Consider the following 16,535-nt stretch of genomic DNA (forward strand, 5'->3'; position numbering starts at 1 on the left):
GCTTTGTGGATTCTAAGCACCCTCATCTTTACTCTCCTAAGCAGCAGTCACATGAGACAAACAAGTTCTCTCTGTGGTCCACATTCAGCCCAGGTTTCTGTGGAACTGATGGGTTCCACAAATATTATATGTTCTTCCTGACCCTTCTGCCAAAAGGAATTGGAAAGAAAGGAAAAAAAAAAAAATTCTGTGTCCCAAAAGAGTATTTGGTGGCAGGATACAAGTGCACAAAGGGGAAAAAAGAACAGGAAAATTTGTGGTGGCTTTTCTAACCAGGAACTCAGATGGGGAGTGTGAAGAGTGACTGTTGGGGCTTCCTTCCCAGTGGATAAGAGTCTGCGCTCCCAATGCAGGGGGCATGGGTTCAATCCCTGGTCAGGGAACTAAGATCCCGCATGCTACACAGTGCGGGCACCCCCCACCCCCCAACCACCAAAAAAAAAAAAAAAGAGTGACTGTCTTCCACTTAACTCTTTGGTTGCTCTGTGAGGCTCACTTCACACAAGCTGTGCATGCCCGGCCAGCACACTTTGCTCTCAGGTAGCAAAGCAACTTCCACTGGAAGAGAGGGGCAGCGAGGAGTGAGGGTGAGGCCAAGGCAATGAGGCAAGTCCTGCACAGTGGTACAGAACCCTAGACTTGGGATCTCAGCCCCTATCAATTTCCCTCATATGTGGAATATAAAAAAATAAAAAATAAATAAATAGATCAAACCACATGAGAATAAGTATATAAATACAGAGAACAGAGTATTGATTACCAGAGGAGAAGAGTTGGGGGGAGGGCAAACATGGGTAAAGGGTGTCACTCATATGGTGATAAAAGGAAAATAAACTTTTGGTAGTGAGCACACTGTAGTGTAAAGAAATTGAAATATAATATTGTACCCACAGATATATAATAAAGTTTTATTTTAAAAAAGCCAGCTGGGGGAAGGGCAAAAATTCTGGACTTGGGACCCAGACCTGGGCTGAAGTCCCAGCTTACTAGTTGTGTTATCCTCTAGGGCAGTGGTCCCCAACCCCCAGGCCGCACAGCAGGAGGTGAGTGGCGGGTGAGCAAGTGAAGCTTCATCTGCCTCTCCCCATCGCTCCGCATCGCTCCCCATCCCTCGAGTTACCGCCTGAACCGTCCTCCCACACCCCACACACCTACGTCCTTGGAAAAACTGTCTTCCACAAAACTGGTCCCTGGTGTCAAAAAGTTTGGGGACCGCTGCTCTACATCACAGGTTGTGACGGTATTAAACCGAAAACCACAGGTAAAGGGACTGCTGTAAAATGCACAGTGTCCCATGTGAAACAAAGATACCATTCCCCAGAGATGAGGCAACTGAAGCACAACAGGCAAGGTCTTTGCCTGGGCCCAGAGCAGTAAACGAAAGGCAGAGCTGAGAGGAAGGTTCCATCTTTTCAGGCCAGATGGGCAGGTTGCAGGCAGGCCAGGGTCACCTGAACAGCCAGGTCCTTTGCTTCAGCCACAGGAGCCAGGCTGGGTCTGATAAACACAGCCAAAGGCATACCTGGTGCACATTTCAGCAGCCCCAGCCTTTGCTGGCGCCCAAGCACACAGGTTGGTTGTGGGAGCCCCGGGGAGCCGAGAAGAAGAGGTTGGGAGAACATGGGGGAAGTTGAGCCCGCCAAGAGAAATGAAAAACACCTTAGCTGGTGTGAAGGGAAGAGGATGCAGAGACATTATCCATAGCTTCAGTGTTTCCATCATCTGTGGCAGAAAGGTGAAGGTGACTTTCTGCAGGGCCAGCCCCAGTCCAAAGCCCAGGCTGCTTAAGAAAAATGCCTTTAGACTTCTCCGTCAAAAGTTTTGCATGTAAAGTGACAATGACAAAATCACTGCAATATAAATGTGCAGGATTTCCACAGCTTGGCTTCCAGGTTGGTCCATGGAACCCAACTTGTGTGTACTTTCAGGAATGGAGTGGGAATGGGGAGACTGTAGTTTAGTGACAAATTTCCTGACTTTTTGAGTCAAGAGGCAAGGATGCAGGTGGGCTTCCATATCAATTGGACGTGGTTTACTGAGCAAAGTAACTGCCCTGCTTGAGTCTATTATTCCCCAGCAAGACATCTGGATGGGAAGAGTTATGGGGTCCTTTCTAGGCCTAAAGATGTGAGGCATGTGAGAGAAGAAGGGGAAAGCATGAACATTGATTAAGTATCCCTAGTTGCTGAGGAGTACTAGCTTACATATTATATATATTATATATATATATAATATATATAATAATATATATAAAACAATAATATATATAAATTATATATATACACATAAAAGGTTTCCCTTTGAGGTTTCCCTTTGAGGACTGTGTTACTGTGTTATTGTTCCTAGTTTAGATATGAGGAATCTGAGGCCTGGAGAGGTTTCAGACTCATCCAAGGTCACACAGCGAATAATCACAAAGTTGGGATTCAAAGTCATGTTTTTTGCCCTTCAAAGACCACAGTAAAATAGTGGGAGCAATACTCTCGCCCCTGAAAATGATGCTGTCATTTAACATGCATTCCTTGTTTCCCTCATGGGCCTGCCGCATGTCCTAGTTCTGGATATTTTAGGGGAAAGATCTCTAGCTTTGGAGATGGGACATAGAAGTGTGTGCTGGAGCTGGCTTACACTGTCTCAAAAGAGTCAGTTGTGTGCATCTTTTTCTCAACTCCACATTCAGTGATGTCATGTTGGTGGCTTGAAACTGGCCATGGGAGGAGTATGGAAACAGGCACACTGCAAATCAAGGGCTTTCCCCCACCAAGAGCCGGCTTACTAACACACCACTGGATGTTGTCTTATCTCCATCAACACCTGAGACACTAAGCGTTTAGAAACCCATATAATAATTGTGGTGTTGCTGTGATATTCAAGTACATGAAAAGTGAACTTGTCTCATTGAGCTGGGTTAGACTGGTTGGGTGTCGGTGAGTATCAGAATTACCTGGCATGCTAAGAGAGAGGACAGAGACCCAGGTTCCTTCAAATAGGGTAGGGCTTACTGTGTTTTTACCACATTCCTCCATGATTCTGATACCCATTACAGTTTGAAAACTGCTGGTCTATAGTACAGACTGTGAATAGGAATCCCTCCCTTGACCTTCCTCACAAGGATGATTACTGGAAGTATAAACAAATAAAGTCAACACTTAAAAAGGAACGAAAGCATCATATAAGCACCACTGAGGCCCCATCTCCTTGACTATAAAATGTGGATAATTCTGCCCTTGCCCATTGGTTATTGAGAAGGTAATACCATAGTAATGTTTTTATAAGTGGGAAAACTCTGTATGACATGTGGCATTGTGATGATAAAAATAGAGGATGAGTTCTCCTTTGGCTCTACTTTCCTTGGAGTGCTGGGGAACACCCTTTTTCACCTTCTGTTCCCACACCCTATTTTTGAACCTGGCATATTTTGGCTGAGGGATTAAATGACCACTGGGGAGAGCAAACCTGTGTGACTGCCCTGCTCCTGCATTTCCCAGCACCTCCGCTCCTTGCAGCAGCTGACCTGCCTCCTCCCAGTGCCGATCACTGGCCTCCAGCCGGGCTGAAGGAGCCCAGAAGCTCCATCTCCTTTCCCAGGGCTGCTTTTTAAAATCTGACACTTAGCTTTTTATGTAGAAGCTACCTCACCTCAGGAGGCTACTTAGTTTTAATTTTTTATGTATCCCTTTCTCCCCAGTGTTTTGGAGTAAAGCCAACCTGACCCTAGCCAGTGACCTCTCCTGTTCTTGGGTACAGCTCAAGTCCCCAAGCCTGTTGGGGCAAGGACCAGCATAGTGTGCACTTGCTGTGATCGTGCCAGCTGGTGTTCCTTCTCAGGGTCTCCCTTCCTCCTTTGGTGTTTCCCAGAAGGGAGCTGTTGGCATTTTGTGTGGGATGATTCTTTATTGTCCTGGAAATTGCAGGAAGTTAGTTTAGCATTCCTGGCCCCCAGAACTAAATGCCAGTAGTGTCTGTTTTGTCAACAGTGACAACTTTAAGCATCCCCACACATTTTCTTTCTTTCTTTTTTTGGGGGGGTACGTGGGCCTCTCACTGTTGTGGCCTCTCCCGTTGTGGAGCACAGGCTCCGGACATGCAGGCTCAGTGGCCATGGCTCACGGGCCCAGCAGCTCCACAGCATGTGGGATCTTCCCGGACCGGGGCACGAACCCGTGTCCCCTGCATCGGCAGGCGGATTCTCAACCACTGCGCCACCAGGGAAGCCCCCCACACATTTTCAAAAGGGACCATGGGGCTGGTTGTGCTCAGGGACTGTGTTCTGAAGGGCCTCAGTTTTCTCATCTGGTAAATGAACAAGAGAGACTCCCCACAACCAGAGGGGCCTCACTCAGGAGCAGCTATAAGAACTGCCTGGGGCTGAAAGGAAAAGCTGTATCTCTGCCCTGATCTGACCAAAGCTCTGCTTGGATTTATTTAATCTATAGTGGTTTCACAAAATAACTTGTTTGGAGAAAACCTTCTGTGGCTAAAAAAAGTGTGAAAACCACCGAACTGGATCAGAGGTTGCTAAATGATGCCGAAGGGTCCAAGGTGCTCTGCATACATGTTTTGTTTGACGTGGGATTTTAAGATATTTGGAATCAATGTTGAAAAAAAATCTGGATTTTAGACTTCTCAAAAAAAATAAAAACAAGTAAAAAAGAAAACAGGGCTTCCCTGGTGGCGCAGTGGTTGAGAATCCGCCTGCCGATGCAGGGGACGCGGGTTCGTGCCCCGGTCCGGGAAGATCCCACATGCTGTGGAGCTGCTGGGCCCGTGAGCCATGGCCGCTGAGCCTGCGCGTCCGGAGCCTACGCTCCGCAATGGGAGAGGCCACAACAGTGAGAGGCCCGCGTACCACAAAAAAAAAATAAATAAATAAAAATAAAAAAGAAAACAGGAAGATTTGGCAACACTAAGCCCAGATTTCTACAAGGCAACAGTGGGCTACAGCCGAGCACAGACTGCCCACTGAAGTGGAGTCTGTCCTGTCCTCATTTCCTCTACTTGCCTAGCTTCAGAGGCATCTTGATGTGCAATGTTTGGATTAGATCCGTGGTTCTCAACCCAGAATACCTGGAGGAGCTATTAAAATTCCAGTACTAGGACCCTAAGCCAGACTAATTTAATAACTGTCTCTGGGCGAGGGGCCTAGGTATGAGGTGATTTTACTGTCCGGGCAGTCATGAGAACCAGCAGACTCTAGGGGATCTCTAGTTTGGAAACAAGCTCCAAGAAGTCCAGATTCATGGCAGGGTTCTTGATCCCTACCTTTCTACCCCCTTTGGCCCCCCAGCCTCCTCTTCTTCTAGAAACCCTTGATCTGCCCCAGACTCAGCCCCATCAATCTCCTTGCTGGGTTAGTGGGTTCTCACTTGGCAGATTATCCACCTGGCCTCCCCTGGGTTGAGTGCTTTCCGATTGGATCCAGTCATTGCTCTGTTCTTACCAAGGCCCCCAGGGCTCAGCGCCCTCTCCTGGGGCCCCAGCCCCACCTCCAGGGAAACTCCACAAGCCTCATAACTCACCAGCTCCTGTCAGCCTGTACCACAGAAGCAAGTCCAGGCTCCTTCCTAATACTAGTCCTTCTGGACTCACACCTACAAGGACCCTCTTCTCTGGGCCTTCATTTGCATGAACACAGAAGAGCAACTTGTAAAGCAGGGTTCTCAGCCTCAGCATTTTTTGATATTTTGGGCCAGATAAATCTTTGTTATGGGGGCTGTCTTTGTGCATTGAAGGGTGTTTAGTAGTATCCCTCGCCTCTACCCACTAGATGCCAGAAGGACCTCAGTCCCCTGCTCCCCCTGCCCCTGCAAGTCATGAAAACCAAGAGTCTCCAGACATTACTAAATGTCCCTTAGGGGCAGAGATCACATCCATTGAATACCATTGCTGTAAAGTGATTCAAGTTCTCACTTTCTCTTAAGGCATAGGTATTTTTTGCTAATATTCCACTTCTTATGCCATCCACATACCTGTACACTCTCCAGCCCGTGTCCCCTAGAACCCCATTTCCCTTTATAGTAAATAGTTCTCTCTAGTCCCACCCACCTCTAATGTTCCTTTACCACTTCAATAATAGCACATCAATTCACCCTGCTGCTCAAAAGCCTAGAAGTTTTCTTTGAGTCCTCTGATTCTCAGTTTCCGTATCCAGGCCATCAGCAAGTCTTTTTAAAAAAAATAAATTTGTTTATTTATTTTATTTTTGGCTGCATTGGATCTTCTTTGCTGTGTGCGGGCTTTCTATAGAAAGGGGGCTAGAGGGGGCTACTCTCTGTTGCGGTGCGCGGGCCTCTCATTGCGGTGGCTTCTCTTGTTGCGGAGCATGGGCTCTAGGTGTGTGGGCTTCAGTAGTTGTGACACATGGGCTCAGTAGTTGTGGCTTGTGGGCTCTAGAGCACAGGCTCAGTAGTTGTGGTGCACAGGCTTAGTTACTCTGCGGCATGTGGTATCTTCCCGGACCAGGGATCAAACCCATGTCCCCTGCATGGGCAGGCAGATTCTCAACCACTGCGCCACCAGGGAAGTCCCCATCAGCAAGTCTTAATAGGATCTATGTTTAGACATATCCCAAATCCTTCCACTTCTTTCCATCTCCATTGTTACTAATTTTGTCTATCATTGTCTGGGCTATTTCAATGGCGTCATTCTGTCTTCCACAATCCATTCTCCTTCCTGCAGTCAGAGGGGTCTTTAAGAAATATAAACTGTAGATCTAGTTGCTTACCTGCTTAAGAGCCTTCAATGTCTTCCCATTCTTCAAATAAAATCCAAACTCCTTACTAGGGCCCATGAGGCCTATCTGGTCCCAGCCTACTTCTCCAGCCCCGCCTCCTGCTACTTTTACCTTATTACATTCCAAGCCATGCTGGTCCCCTTTCCACTCCTTAAATCTACCAAATGCTTTCCTGCCTAAGGGTCTTTGCACATACTATTCCCTCTGCCTGTAACTTTTTTACATCCTCGTGTCCACAGCTGCTTCCTTCTCAAGTTTCAGATTTCGCCTTAAGTGCTGCTACTGCAAACAGTCACTCCCCCATCCCAAGTTATTCAATATCCATTCAATAAAGTGAATTAATCCATTATATATTTTTTATTACCTTTCAAGCAGTTATTACAAACTGTAATTATCTTGCTTCTTAGTTTCCTGTTATTACGCATCTTGCCCCACTAGCATATGTGAGGGCAGATACCTCATCTGTCTTATTGATGTCTGTACCCCAGGACTTAGCACAGTGCTTGGCACGTGGCACAGGCACAGTAAATTTCTGCTGAAGGAACCAGCGAATGGATACCCATAATCTTCAGGTCCCAGACTCCTCAATGCACCCATAGTGGATGATGATGACAGATGCCCTTCCAGCTCTGACATTTTAAGATGCCCCAGACTCTGCACCATTAAAATGTCAGTTCACAGTGGGCCACTGGGAATAACATGAGTCAGGGGATTATTACTATCTTAGTGCTTCTGTGACCATAACAGGCCTTTTTTGGTAGAGGAACACTGATTTCTTAAATGTCAGTGCCAGAAAGGAACTTACAGACAATGAAAGCACAATCTCTTCATTTGTCAAGTAAGAAACCTTTAAATTTTATCATCCACTGACCACTGTCCCTTGCCACTGAGATACATTAGAAGTTACAGAACACAGGACCATTCTTGCTGAGAGAGTCAAACCACCTTGTTCCACTGGTAAAAAATATTACCTTTCTCTTGGGCCTGGTGTGAGTGCCCTGATGCTTAGTCAAATGTTCTGGCCATGACCTGTACTTTCTGGTACAAAAGAAGTAGAAGGGAAGGGATCATACCTTATGATTTTCACCGGAAGCCTTGAGGTTGGCAGAAAGGCTGATCTTAAAGAATTTGTGATGTTACTGTCTTACACATGATAGCAAAGGGAAATTGAGTTATTTAGAAAAGTTTACACCCACTCAATATAGATATGGCTTTGTGCTCAGCTTTTGTTGTCCATCAGCAGAGTATAGAGGAAAAAGTCTTAAACTGAGTTGTCAAAGATTATTAGGAAGAAGAGATAAAAGACTGAAAGAAAAGGAAGAAGGAAAAGTTGAAAGTACAAGCTACTATCTGAGATTAATTTGAAACCCCAAGGTCCAAGGAAGAGAGGACTGGTAAAAGGAGGAGTGAGTCTCCACTTGGGCTCCATGCCTCTCTCTGCCAAGAATTTGGTATGTGACAACATGCAAACTCCATCTTCTCTCTGGTCCTCTGTAAAATGAAAATGGTGGAGCAAATGGTCTTGAAGTAATTTCTAGAGTCCTGTTGATTTGTTGCTTTTTGATTCAAAACCACAGACAGATCCCCAAATAGAACTGAGAGCGGGCTCTGACGTCCTTTCAGTTATGTGCCAATTTATTCAAAATCAGTTGGGGACTTTGAAGCCTGATGGCCCAGAGTGACAGACTGAAATAACAACCAGTAAAAAGCAGAGCTGCTTCTTTTTACTTAGGTAGTTAGCTCTGCATATAAAGTTCCCGATGACACCTGAACACCATCACATTTTTTTTTTTTCCACCAGAGCCTAAAGTCCAAAACACTTTGGATTGAAAAACCGATAATAAAAGCCTTTACATTTGTATATATGCCTTTTGAAGCTTATAAAGTACTTTCTCTGATTTTATTTCATGTAAGTCTCACAAACAAATGTGAGAGTTGTTATTCTCAAATTGCCAGTGAGGAAACTAAGACTCTGAGGGATGAAGTGATTTGCCCAAGGTCACCTGGGGTGCCCATCACACCTTGTTTGTTTTCTTCTCCTTTCTGCATACTTCCTCTGCTCTGCACTGCATCATGGGCACCTCCACCCTGCAGGTTCCCCACCCTGTTGCTTCAGGGAAAGTTTGGCTAATGGTAATCTATGATAGAAGACTGGAGATGAGGAGGGAAGAAGTGGCTGTTTCTCCTCTCTGCCTCCTGTGGTATCTTTGGCAAATGGCTTCATGTGTTCTGTGCCTCAAGCTCCTGCCAAATAAGCGCCCTGGCTTCTGGGATCTTGTAACACCACCTTCTCCTGTGTCCCTCCAGACCCAGGACCAGCAGCATCTTCCTGCTGTTGCTAATCTCTGGTTCCTCACCATCCCCTGTTTGGCTTTGCAGCTCTTCTATCACCTGTGCATCCAATTTCTTATATTAAATTTCTTATTTTGAAAGATCTAGAGTGGTTTCCATTTCCTGGTTGGACCCAGTCCAAATCCCCTGGCTGGGTAGTCACTACTATGAGGAGCTATAAGCATGGCAGAAATAGCCTGAGATAGTGTATCATACCAATGTATGTGTGTGCATTTCATTATTAAATGGTGAGAGCCTTTTCACTCAGGAACCGAGTTTATACAGCTTTAGGTCTTGAGGTTGTAGCACAGCGCCTGGCACTCAGCAGACACCAGTACAGTAAATGTTTGTTGACCTAATATATTTGTTTGGTAAAACAAACCCAGCCAGAGTGGCTGTTTAGTTTATCTCTATATCTCTACTTGTCTATTTAGACATAAGAATACAGGTCCTTCCAGTCTGTAAAATGTACCAGTGAGCCATTCGGCCACACTCTGCAAAGCCACACAGGGAACTGCATCATTTGCAATTTTATGGGATATTTCTGACTTTGAACCATCGTAGTTATTTCAGATGGGAAGATATTAATGAGTTGAAACTTGGAAAAATGTACAATTGACCAAAAAAGAAAGTGGATGAAAACCATGGGAAAACAGGGAAAAAGTTTTTTCTAATTATGTTAGTTTTCAGACTCTTATATAGGCAGAGTTTAACTGAGTATAATGCTGAACTGGGATTGGAAGATTGGGTGTTTGTGTCAGCTCTGCCACTAACCAATTTTGTGGCCTTGGGCAAGTCATTTCTCTCTGGCTCTTGGTTTCCTTCTTGGTAAAATGAAGTAAGATTAAATGATCTCTTGCTAAAATATCCAATAGCTCATCAGTGACTAGAGAAGTGAGCCCAAATTTATTGTCATATAAAATAAGACCTCACCTAGTCTGACCCTAACTTACCTTTCTACTTTCTAGCCTCACCTCATTCACCAACCCTCTATGCTGCCTGCTTAGCCAGCTCCTTACAGACCTTGACCTTTAATCCTGTTTTCTCTATTTGCAATTCTCTTCTCTGCTCTCTTCACCTCACTACCTGATGTAACTCAGCTTAAATTTCCTTCCGTTTCACAGTGGTCTCATGTTCCCCTTCCTGATGGGATAAAAATAAGATTCCTTGTCCTGAAGAGGCAATGTGGGGTGCTGGTTAAGAGAGTGGACTTTGGGGCCAGAATGAGTGTGTTTAAGCTCTGGGCCTGCAATTTACTAGCTGTGTGACATTTGGAAAGCTACTTGCTGACTATGCCTCAGTGTTTTCATCTGCAAAGTCCTGATCATAATAGTACCCACATGAAATTTCTTATGTGGAAAGACCTAAAGTGATTCCCATTTTTACCTGGCTGGGGAATAATAACTAGTATGGGAGCCATGAACATGGCAGAAACGGACTAAGACAGTATATTAGATATATGGGTGTGTGCATTTTCTAATTAGGCAGAACAAGTGTTTCCACTCTGATCTAAGCTTATATATTTTTGGACCTCTGGGCTTAAGCATAGTGATTGACATGGCAGGCACTAATGAAGGTTTGCTGAATTTAATCCTGACAAGGATTAAATTAGATAATACATTCTGTGCTTGTCAGTGTACGTGGCACACAGAGATGCTTGGTGATACAGCTATTATGAATATTAACCACTATCTGTTCTCCACAAGGTTTTTACTTTCCTGTATTACAGCAGTTATTACATTGTCTTATCATTCCATTTTTGGGCACATCCATCCCTTTCATTAAACTGTGAGCTAGTCAAGACTGTTATTGACTGAATTGTGTTCCCCTCAAATTCATATGCATTGTGTACCCCCAAATTCATATGCTGAAGTCTAAACCCTCACTGTATCAGAATGTGGCTGTGTTTGGAGGTGAAGCTTTTGATGAGGTAATTAAGTTAAAATTAGTCCACTAGGGTAGAACCTAATCCAGTCTGACTGGTGTCCTTCTAAGAAGAGATTAGGACACACAGATAGACACCAGGGATGTGGGTATACAGAGGAAATATCATGTGGCGAGGCAGGAAGGTGGCCTTGGAGGAAGTCACCTTGATCATGGATGGCCAGTTTCTAAAACTGTGAGAAAATATCTGTTGTTTAAAGCACCTAGTCTGTGGTATTTGTGATGGCAGCCCTAGAAAACTAATACCGAGACTGTTTTTATTCATTCATTCAACAGATATTTATGGAGCATCTATTACGTGCCAGGCACTGATCTGTGAAATAGGGTATAGAGTGCTGAGAAAACAAGGACAGAAAAAGGGCTTCTGCTCTCAGGAAACTTACAGCCTAGTGGGAGAGATGGACAATCAAACGATCACATGAATAGTGTGGTAAGAATGAGGGAGAGGTTGCTGTGCTCTGAGGGTGCGTGATGCTGGATGGGGGTGGGGGATGGTAAGAGAGGGCTGTTTAGTTGAATGTACTGTTTTATCCTCAGCACAGTTGCTGCAGTGCTGTGCTCACAGCTGATAACTGTAAATCTTGGTTGGCTTTTGTTGAAGGCTATGAACTCTCAATTCTCTACGTGGAATAACTAGAATTTTTAGCACTCAAGGAAAGAGAGCCCACAGGCAGATGCTGCCAAGTGTGACTGTTTATAGGGCCCCATGAAGCTGGGGCAGTAGAAGGACTGATGGATGAGAAGGACGATGAAGTTGTTTTCATCTCAGCCCTGCCACAAGCTGGTGGTGTGGGGACCTACTAGAATGCTCTTCCCTTGTCTAGACCTCAGTTTCCTCATCTTCAGCAATGATAAGGCTGGGCTGGAGTAGTTCATCTCTAAGATCTCTTCCAGCTCTGTGAAATCTTTTCTGAAATCTAGTTCATGTAAGACTAGTACTGAAAAGAGGAAGGAAAGGACAGAGGGAGGCAGGGATGTGGGAGGGGGAAGCGGAAAGAAGCTCCACCATTATTTGCTACAGGACCCTGGGCAAGAGGTTGCCCCTGATCTGAACCTCAGTTTCCTTTTTCTTAAAGTGAGCAAGTTATTTACATTTAATATTCCTTTCAGTTCATGAAGATTTTATAAGTCTATGAGTATTTGGAATTCTTGAATCTTCCCTGAGCATTAATTTCAACAGGAAAACACCCTTGGGTTAAGAGTCTGCATTGAAGGTAACCCTGACGGCCTGGCCTCTGTTTCCCTATGCACTCCATTCAGTTGTGAACACTTGCATTGGCTTATCTTTCAAACAGGAAGTTTTAGAAACACAACTCTTTACTAACCACAGATCTTAATAACTAGATCATCAACTAAGTCAATCCACACGAAAGAGGTCACAAAAAACATACAAAACTAAGGGTTGTCCTATAGATATTTCATGGAAAGGAAGTAATGTCTTTTTTCCAACTACTCGCAGTGAGAAACAGTTACTCCAGGTACCTTAAAAACCAGGTTCTATCAGAATGGTTTGCACAGAAAATAGATCAGTTAGAAAAAAATTAAATTGTCATTGTCCAACAATAGGGAGATGCTTAAACTACTTTTGATACATCCATATGACACTTTATGCAGCACTGAAAATAGTGTTTAAAAAGATTGTTTTAATTTATATGGAAATATGTTAACATAAATGTTTCAGACATTACATGAAATTTCTAAAAATCTTTAAAATAAGATTGTTTTATAACATGTGGAAATACAGTATAGAGATAAATTAAAAAGCAGGATATAAACCATAACTTAGAATAATCTTAATTTTAAAATATATACTATATATCATATATATGTATACACATAGAAAAACAAAACCTTAAAAAAGAAATAATCCAAAATATCAACAGAAGTAAAATCCAGAAGGGGGAAGTATGAGTGATTTTTATTTGCTTCTTTATACTATTCTGCATATTTAGAAATATGCAGAATTTTTAATGCTAAAAATTAGAAATATTTAGAAATATTCAGCAAATATTTCTTATGTATAAACTGTGAGCCTGTTGTGTTGTCGACACTAAAGACAGAAGCAAATCTCAGCTCTCTCGCAGCATACCCTCTAGTGAGTGGACAACAGATAATAAAGGAAAATAAGTAAACATGCAAGATGATGCAGTTGGTGGTCCATGCTGTCAGTGCCTCCAATCAGGGGGATGGGAAGGAGAATGTGTGGGTCCTGCATCAGCCTTGGTCAGGGAAGGCAACCCTGAAGTGGTGTCTTTAGACTTGAGACTGAATAGCACAAAGAAGCCTGGCGATCTGGGAGAAGAGCATTCCAGTCAGAGGGAATAGCAAGGTTTCAGGGACCTGTCCACACATAGGCCTGGGAAGATGTCTGACTTCCTACTTTAGCTGCAGTGGGGGCCACAGAGAGCTTTCCCATGGGGAGTGACAAGGTTACATGCCCCTCAGACAGATGACTCTGGCTTCAGAGTGGAGAGAGGCTCCTGCTGATAGAGGCAGAGTAAAGCAAGGAGACCTACTACGAGACATGTTTTCTTATAATTTGCCAATTCTGTGACATCAGTTTCCACTACTGTAAAATAAGGCAGTAGGGCATGGTCAGTGATTTCTAAGAGCCCTTCAGTATTTAAAAAATAAAAGCATTATTATTTTACACACCTTTTTAAAAAGTGTGTAAGCTTCTTAAACCCAGGGCCCAGGTCTTACTCTACTCCTCTTTTGATTCCCTGCACGCTGCCTTGCACCTCATAGGACTGAATGAAGGGACATGCTGTGGGCTGGTATCACTTGGGGTGCATCATTACTTCCCAACGTGAGTTTCCACTGTGCTTCTGTGGGTTCACCTGCTGAAGCCTTTATCCTGAAAGTAACAGGGAGCCACTGAAGGTTTTTCAGCAAAGGTTGAGTTCTGTGTGTTAGAAAATTCACACCAACAGTGATGAAGGGGGTCTCAAGTGGTCCACAAGCAGAAGAAGCACAGAGACAGAGAGACACGTTGCTTCCTTGAGAATTCCCCTGGGCTCTGATACTGAGACCTGCCAGTGGGAAAGGGACACCTCACCTGCACAAAACCACCTCGACGGTGGGCCCTCACACACTGGGAGAAAGCACGAGACTCTGCCATTTATAGTTGGGGGAAATGAGGCACAGAGAGACAAGCGGCTCACGTGCCAAGGATTTCTGGCTTCAGGGCCTCCACTCAGCTAATGTGAAGCGAGGCTGCACTTAGCACGTCATGGCGGGGGAGGGCTTTTGGTTGTGCCAGAACAGAAGGGAGTGTCAGGGGCTGGGGCAGGATGGGGAAGGGGGAAGACACGAATCCTGGGCAGAAGCGGTGACAAATGTTCCAGTACCTTCATTTTGACACTCCCATAATCCAAGAAGGGCTAAAATTGGCTGTAGAGCTTGTGTTACGAAACCAGAGCAGGTCAAACAAAAGAAATAAGCAAAACTTGAGTCAGCCGGATGATAATCCTTGTGGTGAGCATGCAAATCCAAGTGAAAATAGATCAGAGACATTTTCCCAAGAGACACAGAACTTGGAGATCCTGGAAACAAACCCATCACGTGAAAGATGGGGAGGCAAAGGAGGGAAAGGAGGTTAGCATCACACCCTGGAGAAGGAGGCAAACTTTGCTGGCAGAGCCAGGACTGGGACTCGAACCCAGCTGTCCCCATTCTGAGGTCAGTGCTCACATCACTCCTTCAAAACTAATTATGGGTCTAACGTTTTATTTGCCAAACCTACTGATAAGCACAAGAGCAGGAGGCAGTTAAAGTGATTTCAAAGCACCCTGTGTATACTCAGTGTGGCCATGTGCACACACACATGCACAGAGTTTTAGTTTGGCAAAATCTTTTTTTTTTTTTTTTTTTTTTTTTGTGGTACGCGGGCCTCTCACTGTTGTGGCCTCTCCTGCTGCGGAGCACAAGCTCCGGACGCGCAGGCTCAGCGGCCATGGCTCACGGGCCCAGCCGCTCCGCAGCATGTGGGATCTTCCCAGACCAGGGCACGAACCTGCATACCCTGCATTAGCAGGCGGACTCTCAACCACTGCACCACCAGGGAAGCCCCGAAATCTTTCTTTAATTAAGTATTATGGACTAATTAAATATCTGCATTCATTGCCCCAAATCAAAGGCACAGCTCATGGAACCTAGAAGCTATCCTAGTCCAGCCCTTTTATTTTATAGATAACAACTGGAATCCAGAATGGATGAAGTTGCAGTCACTTAAACCAAGAACCTGGGCACCCTGCCCCTGAGTTCAGTGCTCTTTCTAGCCCTGGCCCTAGCACCACAGGCAGGAAAAGTGTAACCTTTAATACACATGCATTACTTTTTTTTTTTTTGGTGAGCGGGCCTCTCACCGTTGTAGCCTCTCCTGTTGCGGAGTGCAGGCTCTGGATGCACAGGCTCAGCGACCATGGCTCACGGGCCTAGCCGCTCCACGGCATGTGGGATCTTCCTGGACCGGGGCACGAACCCGTGTCCCCTGCATCGGCAGGCGGACTCTCAACCACTGCGCCACCAGGGAAGCCCCACATGCATTACTTTATGTTCTTAAGCATAGATTCTCAAAAGGAAGGTGTTGGAGACAATTTCCAGTGTATTACTTTGACTGGGGCCTGAAATCTTGGCACACTGATTAGTGAATTTCAGGAGAAGGCTTTTAACTTCTTTAGAAGTTTTTACCGTGATGATAACAATCACAGTCTTCCATTAAATAAACATTTACTGAATGTCCACTATGTACCGGTCACTCTGCTGGGTCATTTATGTACTTTTAATCTCTTAATTTTCATAGTACTATGATACAGGTGTCATCATTCCTGTTTTGTTTTTTTTTTCCCCCACAGTGGGGAATGCAGTTTGGAAAGGTTAAGCATTTTGTCCAGGTCATAGACTCAGGAAGCGCAGAGCTGGGATTTGACCCTCTGTTGTCTTTTATTATGCTGAGCACCTTAGATATGAAGTGATCTGTACTACACCACGGATACTACATGGGGCAGTCTCATAGTCCTAGAGGTGTGTGAGGCTGGGTTTCTCCAGATCCCATGTTTTTCTGGGCTGCTAAGTTCAGCTGTGAGCTCTATGCTACATCTCAGGTTTATAAGCCACTCCCAGAGGCTCAGAGTGGGGTTTTCCAACAGCCAGGACCCAAGGTAGCTGGGCTAGGCTCTGAAGAGGCCCAGTCCAGAGCAAGGATCATTAACGTGTGAGGACTAATCTCCTAGAAGGATTTGGCTTATAGATGTGAAAGGAATATAGTAACAGTGACTCCAAGACGGATGGACTCAGACGGCAGAAAGGATATAGATCATGGGACAAAGTTTTAAAGAAAGTTTGCTGTTCTGTGTTTTATGTAAATAAAACTTTCATAACAGACCCAGAGCATTTCCTACACATAACAAGAATTTCCTTCAACGTCCCTGATGGCATTTTTGTTTCTGCTTTAATGTCTCCAGGAACAAAGGAGCTCATTACCTTTCAGACTCTTGTAATTGTTAGAAAGTTCTAGTCTTCAAGT

The 16,535-nt window shown here is 44.7% G+C and overlaps 1 protein-coding gene across 4 annotated transcripts in view; it reads right to left on the reverse strand.

The window, feature by feature from the left end:
• Positions 1 to 16,535, reverse strand: part of ADRB2 (adrenoceptor beta 2) — a 98,867-nt gene that overhangs the window by 67,918 nt on the left and 14,414 nt on the right. The window lies entirely within an intron of this gene.

This window comes from Kogia breviceps, chromosome 4 (assembly GCF_026419965.1).
Source record: "Kogia breviceps isolate mKogBre1 chromosome 4, mKogBre1 haplotype 1, whole genome shotgun sequence".
Taxonomy (NCBI): Eukaryota; Metazoa; Chordata; class Mammalia; order Artiodactyla; family Physeteridae; genus Kogia; species Kogia breviceps.